General features: G+C 37.5%; 1 protein-coding gene and 1 non-coding gene across 6 annotated transcripts in view; one reads left to right on the top strand and one right to left on the bottom strand.

Annotated features, from left to right (window-relative positions):
- EXOC6B (exocyst complex component 6B) overlaps positions 1 to 25,196 on the bottom strand; it is a 694,189-nt gene that overhangs the window by 629,917 nt on the left and 39,076 nt on the right. The gene's annotated exons all lie outside the window — the stretch shown is intronic.
- LOC118147619 (small nucleolar RNA SNORD78) lies at positions 570 to 634 on the top strand. The gene has a single exon (XR_004734060.1). It is a non-coding gene; the product is annotated as a small nucleolar RNA SNORD78 (small nucleolar RNA).

The raw sequence follows: 25,196 nt of genomic DNA on the forward strand, positions 1-25,196 counted from the left end.
GTGAACTCTCTGCTCTTTCAAGTTGGAAGAACAGTTGATTCACACCATGTGTCAGAGAGAAACACCAGTGAAAACCAAGTGAGATAAATTTTAGGCCTCCAGAGCTGTTTAATATTAAACTGTATTAAATCCTTGTTATAGCAAATTATAAACAAAATATTTTGTTTACCCTCCTTCTCATATGCTCCTTCTCTTGAAAAGAAGTTTTAAGATAATTCATAGTTCCAAGGTCACAGATGTTCCACCAAAAAATCATTTCCAAATGTTAGCATCCAGAACCAATGAACTGGATCATACTCCCAGCAAACTGCCCTGGCATATCATAGAGGAAGCTTTGCTACATACCCTTTTATGTTTCAAGACAGCATTAGTTTAGTGATGGTCATAGACTTAAAGTAAGACCTCACTTTTATCAAATATCTCTACATGGAGTCAATCTCAGTGTCCACTCTATTCAATAATTTTACTTTCTATTTAGATCAAGAAATCAAATAGATGTTCATCTACGTAAATAATATTAAGTTGATTTTATTTTTAATACTATGAATGGTAAGACTAAAACTTGAAACACGTAAAAATGTTCATCAAACGTCTGACCTGAAATGAGCATATAGACAAAGTTAACACTGAAGGAAAAAAAAAAGACCTGAAACAACTTTGATCTACATGAATTTGAAAAAAATAGTCCTAGAGCAATCAGAATAAAATTTAACACAACTGATAACAAAACTCAAATTATAAAAGTTGAGGAAAAACTAAATCAACAATACAAATATTTTAAGATAAAACTTAATATGTTAAGAGACATCTTTCTGAAAAGAAAGACCACTAAAACTGCATGATTAGTTCAATACAAGGAACTAAGAGATTACAATGCATAACTGTGGAGAGCAAATTTCACTACTCTCAAAAATGACATCTGATCTTAGGCACAGGGGCTCACGCCTGTTATCCCAGCACTTTGGGAGGCTGAGGTGGGTGGATCACCTGAGGTCAAGAGTTTGAGACCAGCCTGGCCAACATGGTGAAACCCCATCTCCACTAAAAATACAAAAATTAGCTGGGCATGGTGGCATGCGCCTACAATCCCAGCTACTCCAGAGGCTAAGGCAGGAGAATCTTTTGAACCCAGGAGGAGGAGGTTGCAGTAAGCTGAGATTGTGCCACTGCACTGTAACCTGGGTGAAGAGCAAAACTCCATCTCAAAAAAAATAATAATAAAATATCGTATGATTAAAATTTGTTAGATATTTACCTGAGGCCTACTGTACACTTTCATTACTCTTCCATTATCAATAGATCAATCTGGTTTGGGTTGTATAACTTCTTTATTAGTTACACAACTAGATTATACAATTAGATTCTCTAAAGAGAATCTAATACTCTACACAGATGAACTCTAAACTCAACAAAGTGATGATCTACTATGGCCCCAATCATCTTTGAGAAACAAAGTTGCTTACCAATAAATTACTTATCCACAGGGTTATATTTAAGGGCACTCTCCCAAAGCTATGAAATATCACCACCACATTCTAGTTCTCCACTCTGTATAGAGTAACTTGATTATTTATTTAAAGGGGGAATGTGGCAGCATCTTTTTTTTTTAATGTTCAAAATGTACCAAATTACAAGAAATAGACTTTTAAAAGGCAAGAAAATTTTGACTATTAAATAATAAAATAAGTGACCTCCGCAAATTCAATAGACACTGTTTTCTCAGAAATTTAACAATATTGGCTATGTAAGGTGGTTTGGGCATTGTCCTGCCATAGGCTCATTTAGTATCTATTTACTGAAAGTTTACTAAAAACAAAAAAGAGTATCTTCCTTTGAGGGAGCCCATACTGTAATGAGTAAGGAAATATATAAGAAACAATAATGAAATGTCATTATAAAACTGTTCAGGAGCTAAGCATGGTGGCACATGCCTGTAATCCCAGCTAGCTACTCAGGAGGCTGAGGTCAAAGGTTCTCTTGAGCCCAGGAGTTCAAGACCACCCTGAAAAACATACTGCTCATTTCAAATTTTAAAAAAAGGAAAACCTGTTTATGCCCAGGAGTTCAAGACCACCCTGAATACCATACTGCTCATTTCAAATTTTAAAAAAAGAAAAACCTGTTTATAACTACAACATTTAAATATCTTACACTTAGGTGATGTAGCAATGCAAAATAAAGGAGTGTTCAGTACAGAAATGGACTAGTCAGAAAAGCTTTCTTGGAGTTGCTAACAAACACTAATAAAGAAAAATAAACCTTAAATACAAAAGCAAACAGAGGGAAGAAAATAACACTTAAAACACAAAGAATGACTACAGACTTCTCATCCAAATTATGTAAGGAAAGAGACAATGGAAAGATATCTGTAAAGTGCTAAAGGAAAAAAATATAAATCAAGAATTTTATACCCAGCAAACATGTCTATCAACAAAGCAACATCTTAGAAAATTTGTCAGCAGACCTGCACTATAAAAACTGTTCAAGTAAGTTCCTCAAACAAAAATAATATAAAATCTGTTCAAAATCTGAATCTTCACAAAAGATTAAGAAGCAATAAACTGGTAAATATATAGGAATATATAAAATATTTTTATTATTTTTAAATTTATTGTAAAAGAGAACTGATTCTTTTAAAAAAGATAGTTGATTGTTCAAAGCAAAAATGATAATAATGAACTGTGGACTCAAAACACATATAGAAGTAAAATGTAGTTAACAATAACTCAAAGATCAATGCATGAAATGAAAATATACTATTTTAAGAATTTTATGTTCTATAGAAAGAGGTATGATATCATTTGAAGGTAGACTGCAGAATAATGGTATATTTAAAAACATTTGGTTGTTCTAATTCAGATAATGAAAATATAAAATGACAAATAAAGGGACAAAAAGATGAGACAAACAAAAAACAAACAGCAAAATAACAGTTAAACCTAGTCATAGAGGTAATTGTGTTAACATAAATTATATCCTCTTTTCCTGATTTCTTTATAATTAATTGAGTATACTTCCATTTCCCCCTTCCTGTATTTAGAGCTATTGTTGTCATTTTTTGCATAGTACCTTAGTGGTTGTTTTGTTGCTTATATTTATCCTGCTCAAGAATGTTTAAGCTTCTTGAATTCCCATTCCTGTTTTCCAGAGAAAGTCAATTCTTTTTTCTATTTCTTTTTTTTTTTTGAGACAGGTCTTACTCTAGTACCCACACTGGAGTGCAGTGGCATGATCTCGGCTCACATGCAACCTCATGTCCCAGACTCAAGTGATGCTCCTATCTCAGCCTTCCAAGTAGCTGGGACTACTGCACATGCCACCAAACCTGGTTAATTTTTGTTTTTTTGGTGTTGACAAGGTTTCACCATGTTGGCCAGGCTGGTCTTGAACTCCTGACTTCAAGCAATCTGCCCCACCCTGGCCACCCAAAGTGCTAGGATTATAGATAGGCACAAGCCACCAGGCCTGGCCTAATTTGAACTTTTATAAATGTTTATATTTTTAATTTTTTAGAATTAAGCCCTTATCTTCAAATAATGTAATATTGGCTGGGTGCCTATAATCCCAGCAGTTTGAGAGGCCAAAGCAGGCAGATTGCTTGAGCCCAGGATTTTGAGACCAGCCTGGGCAACATGGTGAAACCCTGCATTTACAAAAAAATACAAAAATTAGCTGGGTGTGGTGGCATGCCTGTAGTCCCACCTACTCGGGAGGCTGACGTGGGAGGATCACTTGAGCACAGGAGGTCAAGACCACAGTGAGCTGTGACCATATAACTGTACTCCAGCATGTGTGAGAGAGCTAGACCTTGTCTTAAAAAATTAAAATAATATAAAATAAAAAGATAATATTGCCATTTTCCTTGTATGAATTTTAGATATTCTCTGCTTCCTACAATAATTGATAAAGAATTACCTCATTATACCATATCATTCCTTTTCCCCTCCTCTCAATACTTACATACCCCTTTTAGTTTTACTAAAGATTGCTTTTGTAATATAAATAATTTAGTTATGCTTTTGTTTCTTGTATTATTAACAAAAGATTATCTTGATTCCCAACTATGCAAAATGAATCACTACCTCTCCCTTATTTTCTCTGATTTTGGAAACAGAGTCTCATTCTGTTGCCCATGCTAGATAGAGTGCAGTGGTGTGATCACAGCTCACTATAGCCCTGAACTCCCAGGCTCAAGCAATCCTCCCAACTTAGCTTCCAAAGTAGCTGAGACTACAGGCATGTGCCACCACACCCAGCTAATTTTTTTAATTTTTTGTAAAGATGGAGTCTCACTCTGTTACGCAGGTTGCTCTCAAACTCCTGGGCTCAAGCAATCCTGCCTCAGCCTCCCAACATGCTGGGATGACAGGCATGAGCCACATGCCTGGCCCCCTTACTTTCCCTTTATACCTTTTCCTTACTTTCCCCAACTGTGGAAATGAATTTTGCACTGATAGAGTTGATAACATATATATTCTGTTCTATAATCATAATTGTTTTTCAAGATAGCCAATACTTTGTCTTTGCAAACCAACAAACAACATTTGCATTATTTTTACTATATAAATATTCTTCCTTAAGCCAGATTGCATACTAATATTAACATTCCTTCCTGGCTGGAATCCCTTTTTCTGGAAATCTCTTTCTTGAAACTCTCCTTTCTCCTGCTCCAATCTAAACTGATACTCTCAGCCAGGTGTGGTTGCTTATGTTTATCCTGCTCAAGAATGCTTAAGCTTCCTGAATTTCATTCCTGTTTTCCAGAGAAAGTCCATTTGAATGTGTTTTTTCTTTTTTTTTTCCTTTGAGACAGGGTCATAGTCTGGCACCTATAATTCCAGTGCTTTGGGAAGCCAAGGTGGTAGGATAACTTGAGCCCAAGAGTTCAATACCAGCCTGAGCAACATAGTGAGATGCCATCACTACAAAAATAAATAAATCAATTTGATAAGGTCCCTTCCATTTAGGAAGGAAAAAAAATTCTTTTAATTAGCTGGGCATGGTGGCACATGCCTGTAGTCCCAGCTACTTGGAAGGCTGAGTCAGGAGGATCACTTTAGGCCAAGAGTTCAAGGCTGTAGTGAGCTTCAGTATACTCCAGCCAGGACAACAGAGCAAGACCTTCTCTCTCAAAAAAACTTTAAAATAAAAATAAATAAACTAATACCTCTCTAGATCTTCTGCATACCTGTTCATGAAGGGTTATTTCCTGACTGACTTACAGAACTGCTCGGGCAGCGAGGTTCAGTGGCTCATGCGTATAATCCCAGTACTTTGGGAGGCTGAGGCGGGTGGAGGCTGAGGCAGGTGGATCACTGAGGTAAGGAGTTCAAGACCAGCCTGGCCAACATGGTGAAACCCCACCTCTACTAAAAGACAAAAATTAGTCAGGCATGATGGTGGGTGTCTGTAATCCCAGCTACTCGGGAGGCTGAGGTGGGAAAATTGCTTGAACCTGGGAGGCACAGGTTGCAGTGAGCTGACATCGCGCCACTGCACTCCAGCCTGGGAGACAGAGCAAGACTCCATCTCAAAAAAACAAAATAAACAAACAAACAAACAAAAAGAGAACTGCTCAAGCAACCAGAAATTAAGGGAACAAAACACTAGAGAAGAGAGAAACAGTAAGAATGGGTCAGCCAATATTCTTTAGTCATTTTTTCACCCTCAAGATAAACAGCATATCTGCATTCCAGAGGCTGAAGGTCCCAGTAAAAAGAACAAGCAGAAAGCCAACACCACAAGGTAGAAAAATCTGTTTTTTACAGTTTTGGAGAACCCCAGTACCTTAAATTAGAGGCATAAGAGGTTAGAATCCTAAAGAGGAAAAATGGGAAGAAAACATAACACTCATACTATTTTCTCAATGCATTTGCTGAATTCTTAAGCTATACAAGGAGAGAGATTAAGAAAAGCAAAAAGACGGGAGGATCCAAGATGGCCGATCACTAACATCTTGGGATTGCAGCTCTCAGTTAAAGCGCAGAGAACTAGAGGATGCCACACTTTCAGACAAATTCAGGTCGCTCACGGAGCAGAAGATCCCCAATGGAGGAGTCACACGGGTCGCCAGCAAGACTCTTGTGGACGGCACCTCAGTGCGGCAGCTCTCAGAGCAGAGCAAACAGGGCTGGCTCCCCTTCGGACGGAGCTTTGGAGGACCCACACGGGCCCCCAGCATGACTTCTGAGGCCAGCGCAGCAGCTCTCGGTGCAGCAGCTCTTGGTGCAGCAGCTCTCGGTGTAGAGTAAGCAAGACTGGTTCCCCTTCTGACTGAGGTTTGGAGCCCCGGGAAGGCAGAGTTGCCTATTTTGGACACAAGAAGGAAGCCAGACAGGAGAATCCTGGGCAGAAAAGCACCATCAGTCTTAACGCTGCTGTTCTGGCCCTGGGAACTAACAACTTGGACGTCCACTCAAGAGACCTAATCTGAAAGTTCGTAATTTCAAAGACGACAGGAGGATAAATTTACAATGATGGGAAGAAACCAGCGTAAAAAGGCTGAGAATACTCAAAATCAGACCGCCTCTCCCTCTAAAGATGATCACAGTTCCACATCAACAATGGAACAAGGCTTGATGGAGAAGAGTGCATCCCAATAACAGAATCACACTTCAAGGAATGGATAATAAGAAACTTCTGTGAGTTAAAAGAACATGTTGTAGCCCAACATAAAGAAACTAAGAACTTTGAAAAAAGGTTTGATGAAATCCTACTGAGAATAGACAACTTAGAGAGGAATATAAGTGAATTAATGGAACTGAAGAATACAATACAGGAACTCCGAGAAGTATGCACAGGTTTAAACACTCGAATTGTTCAAGCAGAAGAAAGGATATCAGAGGTCAAAGTCCAACTTAATGAAATAAAACAAGAAGACAAGATTAGAGAACAAAGGATAAAAAGGAATGAGCAAAGTCTACAAGAAATGTGGGACTATGTGAAAAGACCAAATTTACGTTTGATAGGTGTACCTGAATGCGATGGAGAGAATGAATCCAAGCTGGAAAATACCCTTCAGGGTATTATTCAGGAAAATTTTCCTAAACTAGCAAAGCAGGTCAATATTCAACCCCAGGCAATACAGAGAACACCACAAAGATATTCCTCAAGAAGAGCAACCCCAAGGCACATAATCGTTAGATTCACCAGGGTTGAAACAAAGGAGAAAATACTAAGGGCAGCCAGAGAGAAAGGTCAGGTTAACCACAAAGGCAAGCCTATCAGACTTACAGCAGATCTCTCAGCAGAAACTCTACAAGCCAGAAGAGAGTGGGAGCCAATATTCAACATCCTCAAAGAACAGAATCTTCAGCCCAGAATTTCATATCCAGCCAAACTAAGCTTCACAACTGAAGAAAAAATAAAATCTTTTACGAACAAGCAAGTACTCAGAGATTTTATTACCACCAGGCCTGCTTTACAAGAGCTTCTGAAAGAAGCATTACACAGAGAAAGAAACAACCATTAGCCTTTCTAAAAATATACCAAAAAGTAAAGAGCACCAACATAAACAAGAATTTACATCAATGAATGGATAAAACAGCCAGTTAACATCAAATGGCAGGAACCCTATATTTAAATCGACTAAATCCCCCAATCAAAAGACACAGCCAAAACCCAACGGCATGTTACATCCAGACCTGTTTCACATGCAAGGATACACAAAGACTCAAAACAAAGGGATGGAGAAAGATTTACCAACCAAATAGAGAGCATAAATTAATTAATTAATTAATTAATTAATTAATTAAAAAGCAGGAGTTGCAATTCTCGTATCGGATAAAATAGATTTTAAAGCAACAAAGATATAGTGGTAAAAGGATCAATGCAACAACAAGAGCTAACGATCCTAACACCCAGATAATACAGACTTAGATTCAATGAGACAGAAAATTAATAAGGATATCAAGGACTCGAACTCAGATCCGGAATAAGTAAACTTAATAAATATTTATAGAGCTCTCCACTTCAAATACACAAAATATACATTCTTGTCAATACCACATCACACCTACTCATAGGTTTAAATGAAACATTGATTGGCCATTATTAATACCCATTTTTTTTTTTTCAGAATAAAGCAATATTTCCATTCACCCTCCCTCTTTCTCTTCCTCTTTCTCCCTCTCCTTTACTCATTTTTTTTCTTTCCTTCTCTCAAAAAAAATAAAAAATAAATCAACTTGTAAACCTCTAGATCCGGGTCGGCAATGTCTCTCTCATTGCTTGATTTCCTTCCTTCCCTTCCCTCTCTCCCTCCCTCCCTCCCTCCGCCCTTCCTCCCTTCCTCCCTTCCTTCCTTCCTTCATCCCTTCCTTCCTCCCTCCCTTCCTCCTTCCCTCCCTTCCTGCCTTCCTCCCTTCCTCCTTCCCTCCCTTCCTGCCTTCCTCCCTTCCTCCCAAAAAAAAAGCAAAAAGACTCAGACAAGATGACAGAATTTTAGGTAGTCTTGAGGTATAGAAGAAAGCATAGAATTAAAGATCTACCAAGGCAAAGGCCCCTAATCATCACTCCAGGCTCTTTGGAATGTCTGGAAGACTATAGCATAAGGCAGTAATGAGCCAGAGACACAGCCTAGCTAAAGCTGAACTCTAGATTTAGCCAGTTCAGTTGTTGACTGGATTAAAGGGGACATTGCCATACCATCTTCCTTAACAAAAAATGGGAGCAGAGGGGAGGGACCTTCACTTAAGGAAGAAAACGCCATCCGAAACCTCCACAATTTTTTTAACGTCTATTCAGTCCAAACTTACCAGGCAGGCTAAGAGAAGATCACATGACTAAAAATCAAGATTCAACAGTTGATCTAGATATTGAACTTATCAAATACGAACTTTAAAAATTGCTATGATTAATATGACAAGAAAAAAGGAAAAGAAGAAAACAGATGAAAAGATGGAGAATTTCACCACAGCCTTACAATTTTTTTTAATTAAAAAACTGGAGAAAACCCAGAATTGGGTTTTTAAAATTCAGAACTCCATAGATGGTTTACCAGCAAATAAGTCAATTGAAAAAATCTACATTGAGGCTGGGCATGGTGGCTCACACCTGTAATTCCAGCACTTTGGGAGGATGAGGCAGATGGATCATTTGAGGTTAGGAGTTGGAAACCAGCCTGGCCAACATGGTGAAACCCTGTCTCTACCAAAAATGTAAGAATTATCCAAACGTAGTAACGTATGTCTATAATCCCAGCTACTGGGAGGCTGAGGCACAAAAATCGCTTGAACCCAGGAGGCTGAGGATGCAATGAGCCAAGATCTTGCCACTGCCCTCCAGCTTGGGTGACAGAGTGAAACCCTGTCTCAAAAAAAATAAATACATAAATAAAATAAGGAAAAGAGAAGAAAAAATATCCACACTGAAGCACAAAGAGAACAAGGAAAGGAAAGGATGTAAAATACAGAAGAATATAAGAAAAATGAATGGGACACAGTCAAAAGCCCTCAGCCAGCAGTTCTCAAACTTTTTAGCCTGGCACCATTTTTACACTCTTAAAAAGTATTGGGTTTCCTGGCCAAGTGTAGTGGCTTAAGCCTGTAATCCCAGCCCTTCAGGAGACTAAGGCAGGTGGATCACCTGAGGTCAGGAGTTTGAGACCAGCCTGGGCAATACAGTGAAATCCCTTCTCTACTAAAAATACAAAAAATTAGCCAAGTATGGCTGTAATCCCAGCAAGGAGAATCACTTGTACCTGGGAGGCAGAGGTTGCAGTGAGTTGAGATCGTGCCATTTCACTCCAGACTGGAAAACAAGTGCAAAACCCCATCTCAAATATATATATATATATTCCCCTTGGGTTTCCCAAGAACTTTTATATATGTGGTTATGTTTATTGACATTAGCCACATAAAAACTGTAACTGGGCCAGGCAGAATGGCTCAAGCCTGTAATCCCAACACTTTGGGAGGCTGAGGCAGGCGGATTGCTTGAGGCTAGGAGTTTGAGACCAGCCTGGGCAACATGACAAAACCCCATCTCTACAAAAAATACCAAAAAAATTAGCTTAGGCATGGTGGCATGCACCTGTGGTCCCGGCTAATCAGGAGGCTGAGGTGGGAGAATCACCTAAGCCTGGGAGGCAAAGGTTGCAGTGAGTGGAGATCAGACCACTATACTCCAGCAACCTGGGTGACAGAGAGACCTTGTTTAAAAAAAAAAAAAAAAAAAAAGGCCAGGCACAGTGGCTCATGCTTGTAATTCCTCCACTTTGGGAGGCCAAGGCAGGCAGATTGTCTGAGGTCAGGAGATCGAGACCACCCTGGACAAATGGCAAAATCCTGTCTCTACTAAAAATATAAAAATTAGCTGGGCGTAGTGGCGCATACCTGTAATCCCAGCTACTCGAGAGGCTGAGACAGGAGAATCACTTGAACCCAGGAGGAGGAAGATGCAGTGAGCTAAGATCACACCACTGTACTCCAGACTCCAGCCTGGGTGACAGAGCAAGGCTCCATTAAAAAAATTAAATAAAAATTGAAAAAAAAGAAATTAAAACTGGAAAAAAAATTAAATTAAAAAACATACAACTATAAATAACACTCACCACTGAAATAATATTTTCATATCATGTAGTCTCTAAGAAATTCAACTCTATTCCCCTAGGAGAATGCAAGCTTAAAAAAAAAGTAAATAACATCTAACTGATATTATGAAAATATTTATAAATCTGTAACTCCCTTGAAAGAAATTTTATCATTGTATAATTGTGCAGAAATAATATTTAAAGACATCATAGCCAAGTATTTCTAAAATCTTACAAAAAATATCAGTCCATAGTTTCAAATCCTATAAAGCCAAAGCATGATGAATCTAAAGAAAACTATACTTGGGGCCGGGCACGGTGGCTCAAGCCTGTAATCCCAGCACTTTGGGAGGCCGAGATGGGTGGATCACGAGGTTATGAGATCGAGACCATTCTGGTCAACATGGTGAAACCCCGTCTCTACTAAAAATACAAAAAATTAGCTGGGCATGGTGGCACGTGCCTGTAATCCCAGCTACTCGGGAGGTTGAGGCAGGAGAATTGCCTGAACCCAGGAGGCGGAGGTTGCGGTGAGCCGAGATCGCGCCATTGCACTCCAGCCTGGGTAACAAGAGCGAAACTCCATCTCAAAAAAAAAAAAAAAGAAAACTATACTTGGCCAGGCATGGTAGTTCACACCTGTAATCCCAGCACCTTGGGAGGCTGAGGCAAGAATATTGCTTGAAGCCAGGAGTTCAAGACCAGCGTGGGCATCAAAGCTAAACCCTGTCTCAAATAAAAATAAAAATAAAATAAAAAAGCCTGGCACAGTAGCATGTGCCTATAGTCCCAGCTGTTTGGGAGGCTGAGGCATGAGGATCACTTGCAGTGAGCTACAACTGTGCACTGTACTCCAGCCTGAGCAATGAAGCAACACCTCATTTTTAAAAATAAGAATAAAGACCAGTACACCTATGCACATCATAATAAAATTGCCAAAAACCAAAAACAAAGAAAAAAGTATTATAAGCTGCCAGAGGAAAGATTACGTTACTTCAAGGAAAAAACAAAAAGACTAAGAGCTAATTTTTTAACAGAGAAGATATGTCAAAGTGCAACTGAACAATACTTTAAGTAACACTGAAAAAATAAGCCACCAGCCTAGAATTTTACCTCAGATGTTTTACTAACAAAAAATGCCCTTTAAGAGGTCAAGGCTGCAGTGAACCATGTTTGTGCCACTGTACTACTCCAGTCAGAACAAGAACAGATCACGACCAGACCCTGCCTCCAAAAACAAACAAACAAACAAACAAACAAACCAAAAACCTTTAAAAATTAAGACAAGTATTGTAAAAATGTGGTCCAGCTGCTTTTGAAAAGAGTATACTAGCTCTTGAAAAAATTAAAAATCAAAGTACCATATGATCCAGCAATTCCAATTCTGAGTCTATAATCAAAAGAATTGAAGGAAGACTGGAAGCGATATTTATACATTCATGTTCATAGATATATTATAAACAAAGGCTAAAAGGAAGAAGCAACCCATGTGTCTATCAAAAGATGAATGGATAAACAAAATGTAATAAATAATGCAATGGAATATTATTCAGCCTTTAAAAGGGAAGGAAATTGCGACACATGCTACAACATGGATGTACCCTCAAAGACATCCCGCTAAGTAAAATAGGCCAGTCACAAAAGAACAAATAATATATAATTCTGTTTACATGAATTACCTGCAGTATTCAAATTCATAGAGACAGAAAATTGAATATTGCTTGCCAGGGGCTGGAAGAAGGGGAAAATAAGGAGTTATTGCTTAATGAGTACACAGTTTCAATTTGGAAGGATTAGACAAGTTCTGGAGATAGGTGGCAGTATTGGTTACACAAAAATTTGAATACCCTTAATGCCATTGAACTGTATGCTTAAAAATGGTTAAAATGGTAAAGTATATATTATGTATATTTTCTACAAACAAAATAAATGAGTCCTGCACTAAAAGAAATGCTAATGGGAGTTCTGCACACAAAAGGAAAGTGACCTCAGAATGAAGCACAGAGATAGAGAAGGAAATGAAGAATCAAACAAAAGAGTAAACATACATGAATGGTGTCCCTATGAAATAATAAGGATAATGTTGTATGGGAACAAAATTACATGTAAAATTAAAATTCATGACAAGAAGAAGATAAATGAAAGTGTTACATATTCCTAGCAGTATCAAGGAAGTGATAGAAATATTAATTTATATTAGACTCTAATGAGTCAAGGGTGCATGCTGAAATTCTTTGAGTAATGTCTAATGATTCAAAACGGAAGGGCCAGGCGCAGTGGCTCACACCTGTAATCCCAGCACTTTGGAAGCCCAAGGCAGGAGGATCACCTGAGGTCAGGAGTTCGAGACCAGCCTGGCCAATATGGCGAAACCCTGTCTCTACTAAAAATACAAAAAAAAATTGGCCAGGCATGGTGGTACACACCTGTAATCCCAGCTACAGGGGAGGCTGAGACAGGAGAGTCGCTTGAACCCAGAAGGCAGAAGTTGCAGTAAGCCAAGATCACGCCATTGCACGCCAGCCTGGACGACAGAGCAAGACTCTGTCTCAAAACTAAAATAAAATAGGAAGAAGAGTCAATAGACAGCCAAAAATAATAATAATAATAAAGAATAAGCACTTAGGGAAAAAGGAAAACCAACAAGTATCAGACTTCTCTACAGCAACATTGAATACCAGAAGACGAGATACTCAAGGAAACAAAATATGAGTCAAGAATTTTAATCTCAACCAAGCTAGCCTTTGAATAGAAAGTCTATAGAGCTAAAATTCCGAATACACAATAACTCAAAAATTATTTTTCACATAAGTCCTTCTTAAGGCAACTACTAGAGGACAGACTCAAACCAAATTAGATAACAGAGAAAACCTCAATGAAAAAAAAATGTCAATGAAGACTAAATATATTTAACTGCAACTCTAAGACAAAAGCAAGGTCAGATTAAAAGTGATCAAGTATGATACATAAAAATAGTATTATACCTAAGGAAAAAAAGAAGATAGAAAGTAGAATAAGCTAGTTAACTGTCTCATACCAATAACTGTGAGTCAAAGCTAAGCAAATCAATTACAGGTCCAAAATCCCCAATTGAAAATTCTTGTAGCAAAATGTTTCATAATACCAAATTCTGTACAGTTTTTTTTAATTCTGTACATTTTTTTAAAAAGTACAGCTCATAAAAAAAAATAAATTAATTAAAAAAAAAAAAAGTACAGCTCATCTGTCACATATTATGTAACATCCCAATAAGATCTTAAGAAGCATTCCATAATCAAACACTTTCACATTTCAGCAGTAAAATACAGGAATAGTCACAAAAGTGGCAAATATGAAAATTATTAATATATTAAGTCAACTCACATCAGGTTTTCTTGCCAAATGAATTAAGGCAGGTTTTGACAACAAATAGTTTTTAGAGCCTTTATGATTTCGGGATTACAAATCAGAGATTATGGGCCAAATCAAGTATGCTTGACTACAAAGTGAAGCACTAAGATAATACCATTCACTGATATTTAATGCTAAGAGGAAAGAAGAAGAGAAGAGTAGACAATTTATGTTTCATTCTTGCTCTTGAGTGAGAAACCAATAAATATTACCATTTAAAAGGGAGAAAGAGAGAGAAGCACTGAGGATGCAATACAAAGGAATCACAAGAACAAAAACACAATTTTTTAAAAATTCAAAGAAAAAAGGAGGCCATTAGATATGGCTTCACAATAACAACTTGCCTTGCCCCCATAAAAGTTATTTCACTTGATATTAAGTTTTTTGGGGTTGTTGCTGCTGTTGTTGTTGTTGTTTTGAGACAGAGTCTTGCTCTGTTGCCCGGGATGGAGTGCAGTGGTGCAACTCGGCTCACTGCAACCTTCGCCTTCCAGGTTCAAGCAATTCTCCTGCCTCAGCCTCCCAAGTAGCTGGGATTACAGGTGCATGCCACCATATCTGGCTAATTTTTTGTATTTTTAGTAAAGATGGGGTTTCACCAAGCTGGACAAGCTGGTCTCAAACTCCTGACCTTGTGATCTGCCTGCCTCAGCCTCCCAAAGTGTTGAGATTACAGGTGATACTAAGTTGTTTTTAAATAATGATTATAGTGGTCTAAATTTCCAACTTAAATGCTTGCAAGAAACAATTGCTAATGAGCATAAAGTCACTAGGGGGCAGCAGAGCATAAAGAGTAGCCTCTGAAACGCGGTGACAACTACAAAGTACTTAACAAGTGTCTTCAACTGCTGGAAACATTTTCATGCTCATCACAAGCACAATAAAACTCTTGCCAATTAATTCATAAAAATTGCTTCTAAGATACTTATATGTTACTTTATAACTGCTGTAATTTTTATTTTGAAATAATTTCACATTGCACAGAGAACTCTTATATAGCCTTTATGCAGAGTTCACTATAACATTATTGCCATATTTGTTTCATCATTCTCTTCTACGTATATATGTATATGTATGTTTATCTTTCTAAACCATTTGTAAGTAGACTTCACATATTGTACCAGTAAAACTATAGTATGTACCTCCTCTCTTACATAATGCTAGTACCATCATCAAATTTAAGAAATTTACATTGATACAATTATAATCTAATCCACAGTCCAAATTCTAATTTTGTCAATCATCCCCATAATGCTCTTTAGAGCATTTTCATTTCCTACTGAAAAGTATCCAGTCTAAGAGTATATATTACATTTTGTTGTCCTGTCTCTTCAGCTTCTTTTTATCCAAACAAGCAGTTCACCAAATTTATAGACAAAACAACACTTTACATTATTAAAAATTACTGAGAGGCTGGATGTGGTAGCTCACATCTGTAATCTCAACATTTTGTGAGGCCAAGGCAGAAGGATCGCTTAAGGCCAGGAGTTCAAGCCCATCCTGGGCAACATAGTGAGACTATATCTCTAAAAAAGAAATAAAGAGGAAAAATAAAAATTACTGAGTATCCTAAAGAGATTTTGCTTATATGAATTATATATCAGCATGTGCTATTTTAGATATTAAAACTGAGGAGTGATTTCAGCAAGATGGCAGAATAGGAGTTTCAGAAACATCAGTTTGAACAAACATCCAAGTACAAAATACATTCAAAAGAACTAAGGAATCCAGGTGAGAGATTATAGCACCTGAGTAGAGTACAGAAATAAGAAAATACACATTGAAGAGGATATAAAAGACAGTTTCACATTATCCATGATTTCTTTCCCCAAGCATGTGAAGAACTTGCAATATTTAAATAGCACCTTGAAAAGAAAAAATAAACAACAAAATGGGGAGACGTATTTATAAAAATTAATACAAGATTACTATCTGGGACATAATACATATACAACATACAACATGTAACAGTAGTTCAAAAAGGAAAGGAGAGGAAAAAAAAGAATATTTAAAGAAATAACAACCAAAAATTTCCTAAATCTGATAAAGAATATTAATATATATTTCCAGGAAGTTCAACGAACTCCAAGTAGAATGAACTGCACATTATAATCAAAATGTCAAAATACAAGATAGGTCGGGCATGGTGGCTCATGCCTGTAATCCTAGTACTGTGGGAGGCTGAGGCGGGTGGATCATCGGAGGTCAGGAGTTTGAGACCAGCCTGGCCAACGTATTAAAACCCCGTCTCTACTAAAAATACAAAAATTAGACAGGCGTGGTGGTGCATGCCTGTAATCCCAGCAACTCAAGAGGCTGAGGCAGGAGAATCACTTGAACTCTGAAGGCAGAGATGAACTGAGATCCTTGTGCCACTGCACTCCAGCCTGGGCAACAGAGTGAGACTCTGTCGTAGAAAAAGAAAGACTCTTGTGACTCTTGAAAGCAACAAGAGAGAATTAACTCATTGTGTATTAAGGATCCTCAATAAGATGAACAGCAAATTTCTCATCAGAAACCATAGGCCAGAAGACAGTGAGATAACACATTCAAAATGTTGAAAGAAAAAACCATTAAGCAAGAATTCATTATCTGGCAAAACTATCCTCCAAAATGAAAAGAAATTAAGATATCCCCAGATAAACAAAAACTGAGAGTCTGTCACTAGAAAACCTGTCCTATAGAAAACACTAAAGCAAGTCCCTCAGGCTAGAAAGAAAAAACACTAACTGATAACTAAAATCCATACAAAGAAAGAACACTGTTAAAGGTTAACTGTATAGGTAAATATAAAGGTCAATATTATTGAATTTTTAATTCATACCTCCTCTTTTTCATTTCTTTGATTTAAAAGACTGCATAAAACAGTACATATCACTGTTGATGACCATACAATGTATAAAGATGTAATTTATAATGACAACAGAAAGAATGGAGCTATATAGCAACAAAGATTTTGTATACTATTGAAACTAAATTGGTATCAAACCAGAGATATTCATAAATTAAGATGTTAATTGCAACGCCCAGAAAAATCACAAAGAAAATAAGTTAAAATGTATAGCAATTATGTTCATTCTTAATGAGATCTAAAAAGAAAAAAATGTATAGTTTAAAAATGAATAAATCAAACTGATACACTAGAAAATACCTATCTAATACAAAATAAGGCCATTATGGAGAAACCAAGGAACAAAAAATACAGAAGACACATAAAATAAATAGCAAAATGGCAAAAGTAAGTCTTTCCTTATCAGTAATTACGGTGAATGAAAATGGATTAAACTCTCCAATTAAAAGGCAGAGACTGACATGATGGACTTTTTGTTGTTGCCATTGTTGTTTGTTTTTCTCCCCCTGCAACCCTCACCACCATGGAGTCTTGCTCTGTCACCCCAAGCTGGAATGTAATGGTGCGATCTCAGCTCCCTGCAACCTCTGCCTCCTGGGTTCAAGCAATTCTCGTGCCTCAGCCTCCCTAGTAGGTGGGATTATAGGTGTGCACCACCATGCCCAGCTAATTTTTGTATTTTTAGTAGACATGATGTTTCTCCAGGTTGGCCAGGCTGGTCTTGAACTTCTGACCTTGTGATCCGCCTGCCTTGGCCTCCCACAGTGCTAGGATTACAGGCGTAAGCCACTGCGCCCAGCCTATTTGTTAGTTTTTTTTTGACATGATGAACTTTTTAAAAATAGTAACAACATGATCCTACTATATGCCATGTATAAAAGACTCACTTTAGATCCCAAGATAGAAATAGGTTGAAAGTGAAAGGCTGGGAAAAGATATTCTAAGCATTCAATAACCAAAAGACTAACTGGACAAACCAAAAAAGAGCTAAAACTAAACAAAGCAAGCTTCAAGACAAAAACAGTTGTAAGAAAAAAAGGAACATTATTATTTCTAGTTTAGAGGTTCAGAAAATTCATACTCAAACCCTATTCTGCATACTGCTCCTTCCAGAATAATATACTGTTTACAATAGAAACAGCATCAACTCTTTGGTGCCTTGATAGGTAGGAACAAATGTGCTGTATACTAGTTACCCAAAAATTACCATTTCATACACTGGTGAGGAGGCCCTGGTTGACCTTTAGCCTATTTGTGCCAAACAGTTATCTTTTCAGTTCAGGAAAGGGATGTACTAATCACACTAACTAACACATTCAAGCAAAGGACTATAAATCATGACTAAGATTTGCTATTGGTCATCTCCCATTCTTTCTAAAGACTTCACTCCTTTGGGGTAAAGGCTATCACACATAAATGAAGTTTTTCCCAAAATGTTATGCATCAGAAGAAAGTTAAGATCACCAAGGATTTCCAAAATGTATTTTCTTTAGGGTTGTTAATTTTCTAAAAATACAATAGAGCAAACAAACATTAGTTTAAAACAAAAGCAGGATATAATATGTACATGTACCTGTCTCTGTTAATATAATATTAACATATACAGTGAATATGTCCATATAGTATATATAGTATAATATAAATATTATAGTATTAATAAAAACAATAGCTAATGTTTATTCCATGTTTACTACTTACAAAGGACTGTTGTAAACACTTTTCACTTATTATCTTGCTAAACCTCAAGACTACACCCCTGATACAGGGTGACAGTATTACCTTCATTGTACAAAGAAAGTGAATCACAGATAAGATAATTATTTGCCCAAGTTATAAAGCTAGTGAGTAGAGCCATAATTACAATGAAAGTATAAAAACTCAGAATCCGACACTCATCCATTTCTCTGACACTGTATTTTAAGCATATATGTACTACATTATATAAATGTACATATTATAACTTGCTGCCCCCATACAAAATATACATAACATTATGTAACATCATAAATACATTTATGCTATACATCCACAAATTTTATATATATGCTCATGTGTGCAAGTGTGTTTTAACAACACAGAAAACATGTTCAAAATGTAAAAAAAAATCGTCATGCAAATATGCTAATAAGTTTATGAATAGTTTTGCTCCATTTTAAGTTTTTTTAAATATTTCCATATTGACATCAATAAGCATTATGGTGGCAACTATTTTGGTCAGAACCCAAGCCCCATCCCAATGCTCTCTGGCAAAAGACCACACACTCCACAACCTGCAGCCATAAAATTAAACATAGGACCAAGTTTGGGCCAAGCATAACATCCCAGGTCCCAGAACACATAAGAATTAGACTATTGTCTAAGGGGTAGGAAATCAGATCATTTTCCTAAGATTATAATAACTGAATTTGACCAAAAAAAAAGAGCCCTTTTCCTCTTTGGTCTCAGAGACATAATAATAGATGCCTTAAGTTGCTGGTGTATGCCCCTTGTTACATAGGTAAAGACCATTTTAGGACAAGCTGAAGACAATGAAGGGAGAGAAGACACAAGAGGTGGGAGGAAAGTAGGAAGTCTGAAAAAGAGAAGAGACCTTCTGGTCAACACAAAAGTCCTTTGTTACAGTCTTACCTAACACCAACTTCACCCTGTGTTTTCAGATGGTTGGTGTAACTTAAACTTTTTTGTTTAAGCTAATCACACTGAGTTTCTGTAATTTGCAACCAAAGAGTCCCAACCACTACATGTATTATTTTCATAATCTGGAAACAAGACAAAGAAATATTTGTATGCTACTTATATCTTTTTAAAAATGATCTGCATAACATTTTGTATTACTAATATATATTCCTAAAGAAAATAATAGCTTACTAAACAATAAAAACATACCTACAATACAATGAATTTTCTAAATTTCCAAATGCCCTTATAACAATATAATCAAAACAAGAAATCATTCCTTTCACCAGAGCAAAACAGGACTAAAAGAACAAGTTCTAACACTTTATAAAATAACCTGATTATACAGAGGTTTTTTTACAGCATTTTTTGTTGTTCTATTCTTTTCCTTCTATCAGAACAGTACAGGTAGAACAAAACTGCATTAAAAAATCTGAAGTATTCAGTGCCCTAAAATACTTTATCTAAATCCTGAAGAGTTGCTGTATACTCTTAGTTGCATTCATGCAACTTGGCAAGCTGACAAAGGTTTCCTTCAACACACACTACACTCGGCAGATTAAGCAACAAGATAAAGAGTAAAATCTAATTCTAAAGTGACTGTTTTTAACTTTAAAATACTACCTTAGGCTATCTGACACAAAATTTCATTGAGTAGATGACAGTATATGATGTGCTTGCTTTATCTAAAAAAGAGAAAGTCAAAGAAAATAAAGGATTCAACAGCAGCTATTACCATTGCCTTTACAATGACATTTCCGCCCCTTTGTAACAGCTCATACTACAGAAAATCTGACGTTGCTATTAAGCATTAAAAAGGATATGGAAGTCCTTGTTAGGTTGTTTTTTTAACTTGTAACACTAAGAAGGAAAAAAAACAACCTCCATTTAAATTGGGTTTTTAGGGGTTTTTATTTTTCTTTGGGGTTTAAAAGTGATCAAATTCCTAACTAAATTACTATTCCCAATGCTTCTATTAATACAACCATTGGTAGATCAATGTTTTTGTCATAAAGTTCTGGCCATGCTACTCTTCTGTCCCTTGAAAGAGATACAGAGTCCTGAATCCATACTGAAGATTCTAAATAAAATCTAAATTTCTGAGCCTCAGAGCCAGTACTTTCCCAGTCTTACCATAACATTTCTATCCATTTTTTCTTCATACTATTCCTCACCACAAGGTTTCCTCCTCTTTGAGCAAACTGATTTTTTTTAATCCTATAAATAGTCTGATTGCCGTGATAGACTAGATTATGTAACAACCAACCTCAAAATTTCAGTGATTTAAAACAACTAAGATTTCTTTCTTGCTGATGATATAAGTCCATTGTGGGTCAGCAGAAGGTTCTCTATAATGTCCTCCCTCTGAGAAGCAGCCAATTATCTACACTCAGTAAACTTTTTCTATGAATAGCCACAAAGTAAATATTTTCAGCTACATTGGATATATGGCATCTAGCACAACAATTCAATTTTGCTGTTGTAGTGCAAAAGCTGCCATAGACAATATATAAACAAATGAGTATGGCTATATTTCAATAAAATTGCACGGACATAAACTAACAATATATTGTATTTGCCCTGCATACCATTTGCCAGAGCACTGCAGGTCACTGTGGTAGAGGAAGAGAAAGCACAGTGAAGAAATAACAGACTCTTAAAACTTCTACTTGGAAGTGACTCATATGACTTCAACTCATATGTGATTGGCCAAAACAAATCACATGGCCACAACTAACTTCCAAGGGGAAAGGACATGCAATCACATGTACCTTGAAGGGAAAAAGAAATATCACATGATATTTCTATTTTTGAGAAACCTCCATATTGTTTTCCATAGTGGCTATACTAATCTACATTCCCAAGAAAGTATATAAAAGCTCCCTTTACTCCACACCCTTTCCAGTATCTGCTATTTTTTTGTCTTCTTCATAATAGCCATTCTAACTAGGGTAAAGTATATGTATGGTTTTGATTGTATTTCCCTAATGATTAGTGGTGTTTAGCATTTTTTAATATACCTGTTGGTCATTTCTATGTCTCCTTTTGAGAAATGTCTACCCATGTCCTTTACCTACTTTTTAACAAGAATAATTGTGAGGATTTTTTTCCTGTTTAAATTCTTTGTATAGTCTGGATATTATCCCTTGTTAAAAAGAGTTGCAAATATTTTCTCCCACTCAACAGGTTTTCTCTTCGCTGTTGGCCATTTCCTTTGCTGTGCAGAAATTTTTTAGTATATTGCTGTTTGTCTATTTTTTGTTTTCTTACCTGTACTTTAAGATCTTAGCCACATAATCTTTGCCTAGACCAATGTCTTGAAGTATTTCCTCTGTTTTCTTCCAGTTGTTTTACAGTTTCAGATCTTATGTTTAACGTTTATGTTAAATCCTTCTTGAGTTGATTTTTGTACACAGTGAAAGAGAAGGGAGTCCAGTGTCACTCTTCCACATATGGATAACCAATGTTCCCAGTGAGGGAAGGTGTTCTCTTTCCGGGTGCACAAGGGGGCGTAGTTTTAAGGGCAAGAACTTCCCAATGCCATGCCTCTCTCCCATCTCTCTCCATCTGGGAGATTTAAAATGGTTAATGTCAAAATTTGGCTAGAGTGGGAAGAATAAAAAGTCAATCACTCCAGCAGAAGTTCTAAGGAACTCCTTTCATTGGCCAGGGGTCTTAGAGAAAGTGGGGGTTCCTCCCAGATTAAAAGTCCCCTTCTTCCACGCCCTATGGACTCCGTGTTTGGGTCCCCTTCCACTAACACTCCCTTCATGGAAGCCATCTTTCTCTCTTCTGGATTTCCCCTCTGGAGTCCCCTTCCACACTCTCATGGAAGCCTGTCTTTCCCTCCTAAACTCCATCTCTCTCTATTCCCTTCCATTTAGTGTGAAAGCTGCTTTCCTCTCCTGGATTCCATCTTTCTGGATTCTCTCACTCAGTGTGAGAGTTAGCTGTTTCTCTCTCCTTCTCTGGTTTCTCTCTCTCTCTGTAAATAAACACTTTCTACAAACACTTTTGAGTCTGGCATTTACTACGTACTGTGCCGTGGTCCCCTCCTCATTCTTGAGAGGGCAGGAGACCAAGAACCTGGAGAAACGTCCTCTCAGTGGAGCTGAGGGCACCCCTTAACCCCTGAACCCCAATATGACACCAGCACTGTTGATTGAAGAGGATATCCTTTCCCCAGTGTATGCTTTGGGTGCCTTTGTCAAAAATCAGTTGGCTGTAAGTGGATTTATTTCTGGGTTCTGTATTCTTCCCCATTGGCCTATGTGTCTATTTTTATACCAATACCATGCTGTTTTGTTTACTATTGCCTAATAATATATTTTGAAATCAGGTAGTCTGATGCCTCTAGCTTTGTTATTTTTGTTCAGAATTGCTTTGGCTATTCAGGCTCTTTTGGTTCCAAGTGAATCTTAGAATTAATTTTTCTATTTATGTGAAAAATGACATTGACACTTTGATAAAAATTGCATTGAATCTGTAGATTGTTTGAGTAGTGTATTAGTCCATTTTTACACAGCTGCTAAAGATATACCCAAGCCTGGGAAGAAAAAGAGGTTTAATTGGACTTATAGTTCTACATGGCCGGGGAGGGCTCAGAATCATGGCAGGAGGTAAAAGGCATTTCTTATATGGTGGCAGGAAGAGAAAATGAGGAAGAAGCAAAAGCAGAAACTCCTAATAAACCAATCAGAGCTCATGAGACTTACTCAACTATCACAAGCATAGCTTGGGAAAGACAGGCCACCATGATTCAATTACGTGCCCTGGGTCTCTCCCACAACACATGGGAATTCTGGGATATACAATTCAAGTTGAGATTTGTGTGGGGACAAGGCCAAACCACATCATTCCACGCCTGGCTCCTCTAAGTCTCATGTCCTCACATTTCAAAACCAATTATGCCTTCCCAACAGTCCCCCAAAGTCTTTACTCATTTCAGTATTAATCCAAAAGTCCACAGTCCAAAGTCTCATCTGAGGCAAAGCTAGTCCCTCCCACCTATGAGCCTGTAAAATCAGAAGCAAGCTAGTTACTTCCTAAATATAATGGGGTACAGGTATTAGGTAAATACAGCCATTCCAAATGAGAGAAATTGGCCAAAACAAAGGGGTTGGTTACAGAACCCATGCAAGTCTGAAATCCAGTTGGAGAGTCAAATTTTAGAGCTTCAAAATTATCTCCTTTGATTCCAGGTCTCACATCCAGGTCATGCTGATGCAAAATGTAGGTACCCATAGTCTTGGGCAGCTCCGCCCCTGTGGCTTTGCAGGGTACAGCCTCCCTCTTGGCTGCTTTCATGGGCTAGCACTGAGTTTCTGCAGCTTTTTCAGGAGCATGGTGCAAGCTGTCAGTGGATCTATCATTCTGGGGTCTGGAGGACAGTGGTCTTTTTGCAGCTCCACTAGGGAGTACCCCAGTAGGGACTCTGTGTGGAGGCTCCAACCCCATATTTCCCTTCTCCACTGACCTAGCAGAGGTTCTTCATGAGGGCTCTGCCCCTGCAGGGAACACCTGGGCATCCAGGTGTTTCCATACATCTTCTGAAACCTAGGTGGAGGTTCCCAAACCTCAACTCTTGATGTCTGTGTACCCACAGGCTCACCACCACATGGAAGCTGCCAAGTCTTAGGACTTGCACCCTCAGAAGCCATAGCCCGAGCTGTACGTTGGCCCCTTTCAGCCACAGCTGGAGCAGCTGGGACCCAGGGCACCAAGTGCCTAGGCTTGCGCACAGCATGAGGACCCTGGGCTCTGCCCACAAAACCATTTTTTCCTCTTGGGCCTCCAGGCCTGTGATGGGAGGGGCTGCCTGGGAGACATTTTCCCCAGGGTCTTGGGGATTAATACTTGGCTTGAATTTCTCCCCAGAAAATGGGTTTTTCTTTTCTATCACACATAGTCAGGTTGTAAATTTTCCAAACTTTTATGTTCTGCTTTCCTTATAAAACTGAATGCCGGGCCAGGTATGGTGGCTCACACCTGTAATCCCAGTTCTTTAGGAGGCCAAGACAGGAGAATCGCTTGAGCCCAGGAGTTTGAGATCAGCCTGGGCAAGACAGCAAGACCTTGTCTTCACTAAAAATAAAATCAAATAAAATAATTTAAGTAAGACATTCTACAAAACACGGGAGCAAGAAATGCTTTCCTAAACAATGAAAGGTAACATACAGAAAATATTGAAAGAATCATAACAATGAATAAATATTTAAAGTTAGATTATGTCCTCTAAACCAACATGGATACCAGAAGAAATATAAAAAAATTATATGATAGTCTGTGACCTAAAAGTTGGAGATATAAGACACAGACACATGTAATGATACCAAGTAAAAAAAAAAACTGTACCATAATTCAAACGCTTATTGAGCACTTACATTCCAGATACCGTATTCCACACTAAGGATAAAACAATAGTGAACAAAATACTATCCCTGCTTTCAAAAACTATTAGATGTGACTAATATAAACAACTATAATGCAATGTCACTGATACTATGTTGATGATTTTTAGAAAGTGCTATGAGAACTAGGATCAGGAAAATAATTGTTTCTGCTTCTACAGAAATACCAAAACTTTCTTCATTGAAGAATTTATTTGAACCATTAGGGTATGCTAAAACCTGAGTATAATGAGCCTATATGGTAAGCAAAAGAGAATCAGCAAAGATCTGATCTGGATTTTCCTGGAAGTTTACAGCAATAGTATGGAAAATGGACTGACCAGTAGTCTATATACTC

Source organism: Callithrix jacchus, chromosome 14 (genome assembly GCF_049354715.1).
Source record: "Callithrix jacchus isolate 240 chromosome 14, calJac240_pri, whole genome shotgun sequence".
NCBI lineage: Eukaryota > Metazoa > Chordata > Mammalia > Primates > Cebidae > Callithrix > Callithrix jacchus.